General features: G+C 41.1%; 1 protein-coding gene across 2 annotated transcripts in view; it reads right to left on the reverse strand.

Annotated features, from left to right (window-relative positions):
- Positions 1-4,527: 4,527 nt before the first annotated feature.
- LOC149305232 (lipid droplet-associated hydrolase-like) overlaps positions 4,528-13,741 on the reverse strand; it is a 113,570-nt gene continuing 104,356 nt past the window's right edge. Inside the window, exon 8 of one of the 2 annotated variants that reach the window (XM_089477695.1) lies at positions 4,528-5,552. The gene's annotated coding sequence lies outside the window, so the exon portion shown is untranslated. Of the gene's footprint in view, positions 5,553-13,577; positions 13,594-13,741 lie in introns of those variants that run through there. The other variant, XM_089477696.1, reaches the window with a different exon arrangement.

Raw genomic sequence — 13,741 nt, forward strand, 5'->3', positions numbered from 1 at the left:
CTCTACTGGCCATTATTTTTGCAAATGCTGGTTCCTTTTGGGCAACAATTAATTTTAATATTTGGTGGGCAGGTAGCTTTAGATGGTGTTTTTCCTCCCATGGTCTGAAGAGTTACGATTTAGCATTTTAGCACAGGATTGGTTCTTTGGGTAGATTGGGCCTTCGAATGAAAACCTGAAGCATAGTCACTAGGAATTGTGGGACTTTCACATAGACAAATCTAAGGTCATCTAATCTGCTTGGAGCTAGGGATATAGGTAAATTAAATCCTAGTGTTTTAGTTGAACTCATATGTGGAGTGCACACTTGTGTTTTGATCAGTAAACCAATTAAATAGGAATATTTAGCTGTTAAGATGATTTAGTAATCCTGTAGATTCCAATGGGTCTTAAATAGGACTGAATTTGGTTGAGGATTGTGTGGTTTAAGTCTTCCAGCAGTTGGTCATATTTGCAGTACAATAGGGTCAAACTGATTATTTGTATCATCACAGATGCCCCTAGCATGTGTTCGAGGAATGGTACTTGGAAACAAGCTGCTATGAAGTGAGTGCTGCTTTCTCCTCTGTTCAAAACCACACTTCCTCAGAGGAAGGAGTCATGCTTTTGTCAAATACATTTGCATATCATTTGACCTTTAAACTGGAGCTAGAGCACATTCTTGTGGTAGTTCTCCCATAGGCCATAGGTACTGGAGGCTTCGGTTGGGACACAGGCTTAATACTTGGTGAGAATTGGTCTTTATTGCTGAGTTGGTACTGTAGATGTTAAACATCAAGGAGGACTGTAGCACCTTGAAGACTAAGAAATGTATTAAATAGTAAGCTGGGCTATAGTTCATAAAAGTTCATGCTGAAATAAATTTGTTAGCATTTAAGGAACCACAGTAGTGTTAGCACAAAAAACTAACATGGATACTCCCTGTGGGCCTAAAATATACGGATCCCTTCCCAAGTAAAGCTTACTATTGATTTCATGACCCAGAACAAGGCTACATCTCTTAGTGGGGATTCCTGTTAAATATCAGTTGTGGATTGCAGCTCAGCCTTACTCTGATTCTTCCACAAGGGTCTTTAATCCAAAGCAGTGGATCTAAATTCCCAGTGTTTGTCCCACTGTTATAAGGTCTCTCTCTCTCATTCTCTGAATGCATTTGCACTGTAGAAATAATGCAGTTTGGCACCATTTTAACTGCCATGGCTCCAGTTTAGCCATGGCTTCATCTGACAGAATCCAGGGATTTGTAGTTCTGTGAGGTACCAGCTCTCTGTGGCAGAGAAGGCTAAAGACTTAAAACTACAAATACATAGGATAAAGCTACAGCACTTAAAGTGGTGCCAAATCTCACTATTTCTACAGTTTAGATGCTCTGTAGGTCAGTCTGTTGGCTGTCTCTCAGTTTGACAGTTGATTGTCTCATATCTTACAATGTGAGCTAACCTTTAAAATGGTTGGATTGGCAACACCTACTATAGCCAATAGAAGTTAGAGACACGATGGGTGTTTTGATGGGCAACTACTGGGAATCCTATGACAGTCACTCTGAGCTTTCTACAGAATTAATGTAACACTTCAACAGGACAAATTCCACTGACTTTCAGCGACTCATTGTGACTTTGCACAATAGAGGAAAAACATGTTGAGTAAGAAAAACACCAGCCAACTTTGAATGTCTGCAGCATTCTTATATCAGAGGTGGAGGTAATGTGGCTCTCCAGATGTTGTTAAACTGCAGTTCCCAGCACCACTTACCATGGCTATGCTATATAGGACTGCTAAGAGTTACAGTTCAACAATATCTGAAAGGCTGCACAGTTCGCGTCTCTGTCTTTTACATCTTTTATTGGTGGTAGTAGGTTCCATTGAAATGAACAAGGACCACTCCCAAATGCCCAAGCAATGCATTCTAACCAAAACATATAAATAACTTAGTTGGAGGCTTATCACAATTTTTTATAAAATAAATGACAATTTATTCAAATAGCTATTGATATTCCAGTATTGTATGAGTTCATTGCACTCCAGATTTACAAAGTAGACCATTGGAGGTGGGCTGTAGCTCAGTGGCCCATAGATTCTGTGTGTAGAAGGTCCAGGTTCAATTTCTGGGATCTAATTAGTAAAGTGAAAAAAAGATTCCCATCTGCAATCCTGAAATGCTGATGGAAGTCTGGGTATATATGTTAGTCATCCCTTATCTTGAATGCCAAAATCTGAAATACTTCAAAATCCAAAATTGGTACACATGGTGGTTGAGATAGTGACATCTTTGTTTCTGATGATTCAGTGTACACAAACTTGGATTTGTGAACAAAATTATTTAAAATGTTGTGTATAAAGTTAACTTCAGGCAATGTGCATAAGATGTATTTGACACGTAAATGAATTTCATGTGTAGACATGGGTCTCATCTCCAAGATATCTCCTTTTGTATAAACAAATATTCCAAAATTTGAAAAAAACACCTAAAAATTCAATAACATTTCTGGTCCCAAGCATTTCAGAGAAGGGAGACTCAACCTGTATAACACTGAGATATATAGACCAAGCACCTGATTTGGGATAAGGTAGTTTGCCATATTTCTTCCTGTTTCTTGTGACTGTTGAGAGAGGTACTGCTTGACAGTAAGCCATGTAAAAAGCCTTGCTTTTTGTTTAGTTGAAGGATGTAGTATTATTCTTCCACTGGCTACATTCTTCTACTAGTATTAAATTAAAGGCTAACCAGTTTTGCATGCAGTATTCACAATTTACCAAAGTGACAGAAAATAAATATCTATTTTTTAAAGCAGGCTATACTGGATAGAAATAGGTATGGTAAGCCACTGTTGTTTGTGTGCTGTGCACTTGTGGAGCTCTTATATGTATGGAGCAGGTCTAATATACATCTCTTGGCAGGGCTGGAAGTACCATCTCAATTGAGAGGAAGGAAAAACTATTATCCTCACCCTTCAGATGTGTAAGAGCATCTGTATCCAGACAATGGGGTAGGGAGATGATCTTTGGGCAGGATTCCTTGAAGCACAGAGGAAAGGTTGCTTGCTTAGTTGCTTTTAACATTTCTGCTTGCAATGATAAATTTCCCCTTCCAATTCAGGATTTTGATGATTCAAGGCAATCCCCCTTGCGCTTTCCAAGGTACAGTGCAAGCTTCTGGTGTAGCAGAAGATAATAGCAATAGCAATAGCAATAGCAACAATTGCTATACCACTTATCATTGAACTAGCACTCCCTAAGTATAAGCCAATTGCTCCCAACAAACTGGGTACTCATTTTACTGACCTACGAAAGGATGGAAGGCTGAGTGGGCCTTGGAGCCCTCTTCTAGGATCGAACTTACAATGTTGTGGCTGCAGCACCAGCATTTAATCACTGTCCCACCGGGGCCCCTTTACTGCACCACTAGGGCTCCTTAATATTCAGCTATCAGTCCTGGCAGCTTTCGACATGGAATAAGAGAGAGGGTGCCATATTGTCCTGCATTTTAGAGACAGATATATATCAGATAAATCCCTGGGCAGGAGCCAGTGGAATGAACTGAAAACTGGGTTGCAAAGGGTGGGGAAACCAACATCCAAGCAAGGAAATTCACATTAGGATGTTGAACCTACTATAGGTAGCCAATGCTGATGATCCTCTGGATGTGGATTGCTGCCCACATCATGCTTCAGTGAGCCCCTGGGGATGGCTGGAAACATACCTTCTTCCCTTTTGTAATTTGTGGTTAGCAGAAAATAACTAAAGCTGGATCCGGAGTGATGCTCATGTGCACACTTCCGTTCAGGTCAATGCATCAAGAGACCTTGCTTTGCCAAATCTTTGACTAATCAATCATTCTGAATGGGGTGTAGAGATTCTAAACTGACCTTCCTTGGCTTCCATGTTAGATGCTTTTAACAGTAGATATTACTCTGTCAGTTGGAACAGAAACTATATGGGAGAGAGGGCAATGAAACTGTAAGGGCCATTAAAAATTCCCTAAAAGGACTATTTAGGTAGAGAATTGAAAACTGAAAATTCTGTACTAAAAGCTGTTGCTTTATCTGCTTGAAAAGTGGTTTACTCTATAATTAAAAACTATGAGCTTTGGTGTGGCTTCTGGCCTCTAAGGATGCATGCGTCATTATTAGACTGATTTAATTGGGGATGGAAGAACCGTGGAAGGAGGTTGAAAGCTGCTGTTTTGAGTTGCATGCTTTGCAAATTGCATGCTTTGCAAATCGTACTACAGCCCATGAAAAAGTGTTAAGGACTAACATATCAATGGGATGTGATGAGGATAAAGTCCAGATGAGTATGTGGGCAAAGGAAGAGGATTTTTTTAAAACAACAACATCTTCATAATAGGAAAACAGTGGTGAAGTATGTCTCAATATCCATACAACTCACAAAGCCACCTTGAGAGGTTATATACACCTAAAATCTAATTCACACAATATGAATTTCGTGCATGAATGTTGTGTGTCATTATAGACACACAAACTTGTATGATTTATTCCAAAACCAAGTGAACAATCTTGTAGGTTTCATATAACATCCTGTGTGTGACTCATTGAAATCAATGGAACTCAGTTGTGACTGTCTTCTCAGTTGCACTGGTTTATATAGATGGACATTATCTAGGACAGAGGTGGGCATGCAGCCTTCTAGGTGTTGGACTATAGATCCCAGCAGGTCTAGCCAGTAGAGCCAGTGGTGAGGAATTTGAAGTCGAACAACATCTGAAGAGGTACACTTGGTCCACCCTGGATGATTTAGATGACTATAGTCTAGAGGTGTGTGGCTGTATAGCAAACCACTTTTGAAACTTGCTAGATCAAACAAACAAACAAACAAACAAACAAACAAACAAACAGTAGTTTGTTTTGGAAAGTTGCTGTTCCATGTCAGGATGCCAGTAGTCCCATACACAAATCTTTGGGCATGTTTAAAGGAGCCACTCTGAAGTAAGTGGATCTACAGGATTGAAGTTCATACTTTCCCCCAAATTATTTATGGCATATGTGTTTTGGCACCCTTGGCAAATCTTAAAGATGATCTTGTGAAAGTCGAAATAATAATAACATCCTAGTTTAATCTGGTATGTAAAAATGTATGCCTAGATTTCTGTCTTCCCCTGCTCCCAGCCCCTCAACACACAGTGGTTGGAATCCATCGTAATTTTATTGACTTTAGTGGAGATACGCCTGATTTACTGTGGGATTGGAATGAGGTCCCATGAATGTAACTTATCTCAAAATATAACCAGAGGGAAGAGGGCAAAAATACCTAGAATTAAAAATAGTGCTGCACATCTTGACATTTTTTACATTGTCCTGTTCCAAATAGTTTAACTCTAACCTTAGTCAGACTTCAGGAATGCCCCCACAGTTAAGGACTTCTGTTTCAGGGTCTTGGCATGGTGCCTTCTTTTTTATTATTATTAAATCATAGGTATTTTCTCCTGTAGCTTTTAATATACTGATGGTGTATTTCTGCAAGGAGCGCAGCTACTGTTCACAGGAATAGCTGTACCAAGAATTTTTGCAAATCAGGCAGCTGACAATTAGGATCTGAAACACAAATTTAGGACCCAAGCTGTTAGCATTGGCATCTAAAAATTCAAACTTCTTGTGTTTTTCTTTCCTCTTTATCAAGAAACTAGATTTCATTTTTGCAGGAAACAAGCTGCTTTCTCACTGCTCTGTATTTTTAATGGCTGCTAGAGACATGTTGCATTGAAAATCAGAAATTGTATTCTTTTTTTCTCTTTCTCCTTTTCTCTTTTCCATTCCCAAGTGCTATCATTTACTGTAATTTCCACATGTCTGTGTAGGAAAGAAGGAGAAGAAGAAAAGTTTCTGGATTGGTAAAAAAAATAATGTTTGAGTCTGAGTGTATGAAATGTTCTATGGAAGATAGTTCTGTAAGTGTTGGTGTAAATGCATTTTGTGTGTGTGTATTCAAAAATTTAAATAGATTGTACATATTGGATTGTAAATGAACTGTAAACAAGCAATATATATTTTCTTGAACATATTATATAGTGGTATATATTTGTTAAATAAGCAATCTTGTATACTCTTAATTAACCTTTTAAATATTTTGTACAGATAAGTTTATTAAATATTTTATTGATATGTGCTTCATTGAATGTTTTTTTCTTTGACATTTTGTCATCAAGGATTGGAGTCTTCAAATAGAAATGATACTGTCTAGGACTTGTTTGTTTGCTCAGCACTTGTTCCTGATATTGCCCGGCTACCAACACTGTGAGATAAGATACTGTTTTTCTCCTTTTACCTGGAAGGGACAGAGACTAAGAAAATGTCACCTGCTACAGCTGTGACTAGGATGTGTTTCTTTGCCCAACCTTCAGGGTTTCAAGTCCAGGAGTCCAGCCAATTGAAACAGGCCAGTTGTACAGTCTGCATAAAGGAAGGAGCTCTGACCCCTTAAGGACATGTTGCAGGGCAGCAACAACAGTGACACCTCATGTGTCACGTGAGCAGAATGATGTACATGCATATGTGCCTTTTAGCTAGGTTGACTAGTTTCCTTGTTAGCACATAGTGTATACCCCGTGCTGTATTTTTGGGGTCTCGTATTTTATATCTCATAGCTGGAAACAGCATGTTCTTGAGAGATCCACAACCTTTCAGCAACACTAGGTCAGGTGCCCAGGAGAAAAGGAGCATGACCCGAGGCAGGTGCACTTCCAGGTAATAAGACAATCAAAGCTAAATGGATGGATCCCTTCTAATCCACCACCTTTCTTTGGAAACACCCTTTGTGCTTGCTCACTTGGACAGACTGCTTGCTCAAATGTCTTTCACAAGCAGCCAGGCTAGGCCACCCACAACAAAGCATCACCTCCACCAAGGAGCTGGCCTAGGAGGAAGGAAAAACCTGGTATCTTTGTGGGGAAAACAGAGAGCATTGGCTACCTGAGGTAGCCCCCTCACTCTGGAGTTTATCAGATAAGGGAAATTGGAAGTATAATCCAATGGCAATCTGAACACAATCATGGGGTTTAACATTGCATGATAACCCGCTACACACAAATTCGGGCAATGGGAAGTCAGTCCGAGTGCAATCATGGGGTTTCACGTTATTGTGTGATAGACTACCACACGCAAATTTGGGCAATGGCATGCTATTTTCGGTCAGTGGGAAGCCAGTTCGAACGCAATTCACATTCATGTAAATTCGCTGAGCTAGCGGATTCACATGAATGCGTTCTGGCCCCACTTTCTTTTCATTCGAAATTAAGAGAAATTCCTCACATGTGATAAAGTCCTCTGTCCTTGAACAATGTAGCTTTTGTAAAACAAAATTAAGGCTAGCTGGCCCTTTGAGGCTTAAAAAGCTGCCTATCAGTTACAATGTGGGCACAAGGTGAGTTAGTGGGGACAAGTTCAGACAGCTTCATAGTCTCTTTTCTATGAAGAATTTCAGCTCAGAGAAAACTAGTTATCAGGGAGAATTTTGAGAATCCTCAAAGCTGATATTGGCTGAGACCATGCGTGGAGGAGACATAGCACTAAAGTTCTGCAGGCTGAACTGTATCGCATCTCTTGTAAACTAACTTTTTTTCACTCTGCCCACCTACAACACAACTATGTAGTGGGTGATGGAGAGCAGAGGATGTCTGAAAAACATCTGGCTATGTCTCTATATGTACAAGAACAAAGCCAGCCTTTAGGACCTGGAGGTCTTGAAGGATGATGCCATTATTGTGAATCTGGCTATAGGGACACAGCTAGATGGTTCTCAAATACCCTGTTTCCCACTACATGGCTATATTGGGAGTGGGCAAGATGAAAAAGGGGAGTTTACAGTAGCAGTTGGTGAGGGCCATAAAGGATTCTGAAATCACAAAAAGAGTATGGGGCTGGACAGATTGGCAGAAAGGGGCAGCGAGATGCCGCCCCTTTCTGCCCCAGATGGAGACTGCGGCAACCAAACACCACGGCCTCTGGGAGGCCTAAAAAGAACCTGCTCCCCAGCGGGTTCTTTTTAGACCATGTACGGGGTGGGTGCATTGGCACACTCATGCACCATGATGATCTCTGCATGGCGCAGCATTGTTTGGGTGCTGCGCCACATGGACGTTATCATGGCGCACCCTGTATGGACAGGCATGCCATGATGGCAGCCAGGGTGCGCGGTAGGGTTGCTGATCGTTTACATGCAAACCTAGTTTGGTCCTAAGCTGGCACAAAGCACCCGTCTGTACAGGCCCCCAGTTATGGGGATCTTGGGTTTGTTCTTAGTGGCTGCAGTGTCTCCTGGGTGAATATCTGCATACAGGAAGCTTATAGGTAGGAGGCTGGGGTAGGCATTTTTTCCCAGGCCCTTCCCCCAATTGAAACACTTTGTGTCTCCTCATTGTTTTCTTAAGCAATCTGGAGGACTTTTGAAAGAAGCTTTGTAGTGGAGGGGATCAGTGCCTCTTTCCTTTGTTCTGGATCTCCGTCCTATTTGAACGGAAGAAGTCCTCCTTTTTGTGGTAACCTAGACAAGATCCAAACCAATAATGTTGACCAGGATCCAGATTTATAAAGGATATTTTAACCAGCCTGATTTCAGTTCTAAAGTATAAGCATACAGATTTGTAAGGGAAGTTGGAATAATAATTACTGGGCAACAAGTTTCAGAGTTCATTCTAAGGCAAAGCTTCTAAAATCATTCAGCCTGCTTTGTGGAATGTTTGAATTCCCAATGTGTACTAGCATATTTTCTGTCCTCTTGTTTGCTGTCATAAAACAAGCTTCTGAAACAATGCAAAGTACTAAAAAGCCATATACCTGATGTAAATATGGGTTCAGCAAACACACCATGAACAGAAAGTCCTCTTTCAAATTACTTTCATTTTCCCCAAGCAGGGACGTAGCTAGGATTTTAGGAAGGGGGGGGGGGGTCCAGACTAAGTGCCACCATTATAATGGGGCTTGAATGTGGCGGCGCAGCAGCACACACCATTCATTTTTCTAATGGAAGGGGGGGGGGTCCAGACCCCAAGGACCCCCCCCCCCCCTTGGCTACATCCCTGCCCCAAGAAATGAAGAGGCAATTGAGAAAAAGATAAATTAATCTAAACATGACTGCAGACCTGAGCTACAGACCTAGAATGGACACGTTCAGGTTGCTTTGGCTGAAAAAGATGTTAGCATTTCAGGTCTGGTTGACTTTGCAGAATTGGGCAAATTAGAATGAAGTGGGTCAATGAAAAGATAACAATACAAAACAAAGTAACTTCTGGTTTTTCACCATATAAGGGCAGTATTCTGCCCTTCTGGTCCATCATTAATATTTATGAAATCACAGAAGGGATACAAAATAACATTTTTAGTTTCTTGCAAACATTTGGTAGAATACAACAAAACAGAGATGCCTATTGTTGTTGTGTGCCTTCAAGTCATTTCCAGCTTGTGGGAACCCTAAGGCAAGCCTATCACAGAGTTTTCTTGGCAAGATTTGTTCAGAGGAGGTTTGGTTTTCCCTTCTTGTTAGGCCGAGAAAGCGTGACTTGCCTAAGGTCACCCAGTGGCCTCCATAGCTGAGTGGGAATTTGAACCCTGGCTCAAAATCCCACAGTCCAACATTTAAACCACTACACCACTATGACTCTCATGATATTATGAACACATGGGGATGGATTTGTTCCACAGTGCCTTGAGCCTAGAAATGGTAGTAAAAATAAATTAAATAATTGACAATTTATTGCTACATCAATCAAAGCAGTCAGTCAAACAATCTGCCTGAGGAGAACTTTTTGTGACAGGACCAGTGCTGAATGCCAACAGTTTTTAAAGATTATATCTTGTAAAAGCAAGACAATGGCATTCCCTCTCCCCTGTCCTTTTAATACACATGTGCAGTCCTGCTCCATAAATTCTGGCTGAGTGCTGCTTAGAGCAACAGCCTCTTCTGGCAGCTACACTATAGTTTCACGGTACAGCTTTCTCTTTCAGTCTTATGTATTGGCTTAATCATTCTTGGTCACTAGGAAGCTCTCCATGGATTCTTATTTTGTCTAAGCTCCAAGAAAAAGGCTCAGGGGCGTCATGGTAATTGCAAGTCTTAACTTGACCTCATGACACCAAGAGTAAAATGACAGTCTCCAGGGCAGAGCAGGTCTATATCATTCCAAATAAAGTTTTAAGCAACTCTTGCTTAAATAAAATTCTTCCATTGCTTTTTATTCAAGCAAAATGTTACTTGGTAGACAAGTCAGTCTCCTGAAGGTGGGAGAAGGGAGAAAGTTCCTAATCTGAAGTGATTTGCAAAATGAAACAGGTACATGGGAACATGACAAATTGTAAATTTTCTGTTGAATTTGTCCTTCCTGTGCAAGGAATTCTTGTTTAGCTGTTAGGTACAATATCTCAGTTATATCTCTTGGGTTTACTATATTGACAGTTTGCCCTGTAATCAGCTGCTTAGAAAGTTACATAGGATTGTATCTGACACAGATTGTGAACTGTGGTTTATCTAATGGAGAAACCACAACTTTCCCACAACCTTGAGTATATTTAGTTGTGGCCTGACTTCTTAAAAGCAAGGTTCTAGTTCTTGTGACTGTGAAGTGCACAAGATAGTAAAGCCAGTAAGAAGATGTGTAAATTAACATAAGAAGAATATTCCTGGATTTAATAAAATCTAGACCAGAGGTGGATAGAATGAAGCCTCACAAATCCTTTTTGCGTATATTCCAATGCACTTCCAATACTATTTTTAAAATTTATTTTGGAACGATTTATTTCATTTATACTTTTCCTTTCTCCCAAATGAGGCCATGCTTTGCCTCTAAAATTCAGCACCTTACTATTAAATTCACTATAGTGCAGTGATGGTGAACTTTTTTGAGGCTGTGTGCCCCACTGTTTTTTCTTTACTGCACTGGGCTCTACCTGGTGCCGGGGGTGGAGATTCTGGCCTCCAGGGGACAGGGCTTCCACCCCACTTTTCCTGGCCTCCAGCTGTCTGGAGGGCAGGAGCCAGAGGCGTTTGTCCCCACCTGGCGTTTGTCGGCCTCTCAGTGCCCCTTTGTGACACTCAGAGGTTGGCAAACAGCGTTTGGAGGATGACAGCCACAGGCGGGCACCACTGATTGCTGCCCTCCAGAGTTTCCCTGCCTCTGAGAGTCCCTTAGAGATCCCAGAAGCCAGGAAATGGGCTCTGGAGGATGGCAGTCAGAGGCGAGTGCCTCTGGTAGCCGCCCACTGCAGTTTCCTGGCCTCTGAGGGTCCCTCAGTGACCGGGAAACAGGCTTTGGAGGATGGAACAACAGGCGGGCACCTCTGGTTGCCACCATCAGCAGTTTTCTGGCCTCTGAGGATCCCAAAGGGTCCCTCAGAGGTCGGGAAATGGGCCTTGGAGGACGGCAGCCCAAGCCTTTGGTCACTGCCCTCTGGAGTTTCCCAGCCTCCGAGGGTCCCAAAGGGTCCCTCAGAGGCCAGCAAACATGGATAGGCAGCTGAAGGCCAAAAGAGGACTGGGAGGAGGAGAAACAGCTGGAGGCCAGGAAAAGCCAGGGAGGAGGAGGAATGGACACACACATGCCTGTTCCTCCTTGTCCCATGCCCGTGCCTGGCGAAATGGCGTTGTGTGCCACCCGTGGCACTCGTGCCATAAGTTTGCCATCACGGCCATAGTGAATGAGAATTAAATGTATCAAAGGCTGCTGTCACGTTGTAGAATTAATACTGTTTGATACTGCATTAGTTGTCATAGCTCTAACATAAGGAATTCTGGGATTTTGTAGTTCGTCATGGCACTAGAGCACTCTGACAGAAAAGGCTAAATATCTCACAGAACTACAAACACCAAAGTTCCATTGCACTGAACCATGACAGTTAAAGCGGTGTCAAACTCCATGTTTACATACAGGTGAAATGTAGCTAATTTTATGTAGTTTTAATCAAACCATAAGAAACAAAAAAGCATACTCTGAAAAGTGGCTGCCAGCTGAGCAGCACTTGCTCACCCCAATCTAAGCTTTCTACAATGGCCAACCAGACACCGCTAGGAAAGTCTCAAGCAAGGCACAATGTCAAAAGGCCTCTCCTACCATTGATCTCTTGCAGCTGCTACCGCTGAATATAGAGGTTTACACATGAATCCACATGCATATGCGATTTGACAGGGATAGGTATTTATTCTCTATTGTTCCACTTTTTCAACTGCTTTTAAAATCTCTCAGTTTTTCTCCATGCTCCCCCTTGTCCTCAGGTTATTGTAATTGCTGCAAACTGAGTTCAAAGTGCAAAAGTAGTTTGCATTCAATTAACTCAGCAGGGGACAGAGGAAAGAAAGGGATGGGATCTTCGCCTTCCCAGTAGGGTCAGGAAAAAGCAAACTGCTGCAGCCTCTCCTAGCTTATGTGCTCTTATTCATTAATACATGTTGCCATCTTCACTACAATCTGATGTTTTTGGCCACCTATATTCTGGTTTTCATTTGTGAAATGTTGGGTGATATGAATACATCAAGCTTGTGACTCCAAATCCATACATATCTCTAACCCATCTCTTCCAGTTGGTGCCACTATATCTAGTGACTTCTTAGTCACATTGGGAAGAGTTCTAGTAGGTTTCTCTTAAAAACTCATAACTTTTTTGGTGGGTGCAGCAACATTTAATGCCTAGAATCTTTGACCCTTTACTGAACACTGACTTCACTCTGCATTACATACAGTATCATGTCCTTCATTTTCAATTGCTATGCTATTACAGTCAGTTCCATATTAATAACTTTGTTTTAAAAAATAAATTGAATAGGAAGTTGGACTGTATTATTGATGAATGACTAATCTTAAAAATTATTTTAAAAGTCATCTTGCCTCACATGTTAAGTATTGATGAAAATGCTTCTAATGTATAATCTCTATCCTGTCTTTATATAAAGAGAATCAAAGTGTGTTAAAGTGGAAAATAACTGATTAAAATAACACAAATGATTAAAACTAGCAATGTAGCAATAATGCCACTAAGAACAATCTAAAAGTCCAAATGGAAATGGTGTATTTTAACACCTTTTCTAAAAAGAGAATGAGTAGGGACCAACTGTAATTCTACAGTTTGGAAGAGACTTAGAGGAGAAATTCTTTCTTTCACGGTGGTCAAGTGGGTCTCTGAGGAGACCCACTGTAATCCTGTAGAACTTAATGGCCAGTCACATTCATAAAAAGATACAAAATCTTAGACTGTCCTAGGTGGAATGTAAAATTTCCGAGTAGCTGTCTTTCCAGTGAGAATATTGAACTGTATTTCACACAAAGATAGCAAAAGTGTACCTATGATTGAATTAAATTAATACCCTCCAACTGTCCTAATTTGTCATCCCACTTTTCATGGTCTTTTAAAATATAACAGTTTCTCCCTCCTCTCACTTTTCTTCTTGGCCTCAGCTTACTTCACTTGGTGCAAATGGAGTTCAAAGTGCAAAAGTGGTTGGCATTTTGCTCAGTGAGGGGAGGAGAAGGCAAAATCTTGTTCTTCCCAGTAGGCTCAGGCAAAAGCAAACTGCTGCAGCTCCTCCTAGCTTAGTCACTTTTGCTATCTTGACCACACTCTGATGTTGCTTTGACACATGTGTCTCAATGCTCATCTGTGAAAGGTTGGAGAGTATGAAACTAATAATTGAAAACTTTAGGCTAATGAGGTTCTAATACTTAAAAAGCCGCACCCTACAGCTATTCCAAGTAAAAATTCACTGGAATGATGAGGCAATTGAGTACTTCAGTAAAATTTACAAA

The sequence above is a fragment of the Sceloporus occidentalis genome, unplaced genomic scaffold (assembly GCF_023333645.1).
Source record: "Sceloporus occidentalis isolate IW3139 unplaced genomic scaffold, rSceOcc1.0.p SCAF_12, whole genome shotgun sequence".
NCBI lineage: Eukaryota > Metazoa > Chordata > Lepidosauria > Squamata > Phrynosomatidae > Sceloporus > Sceloporus occidentalis.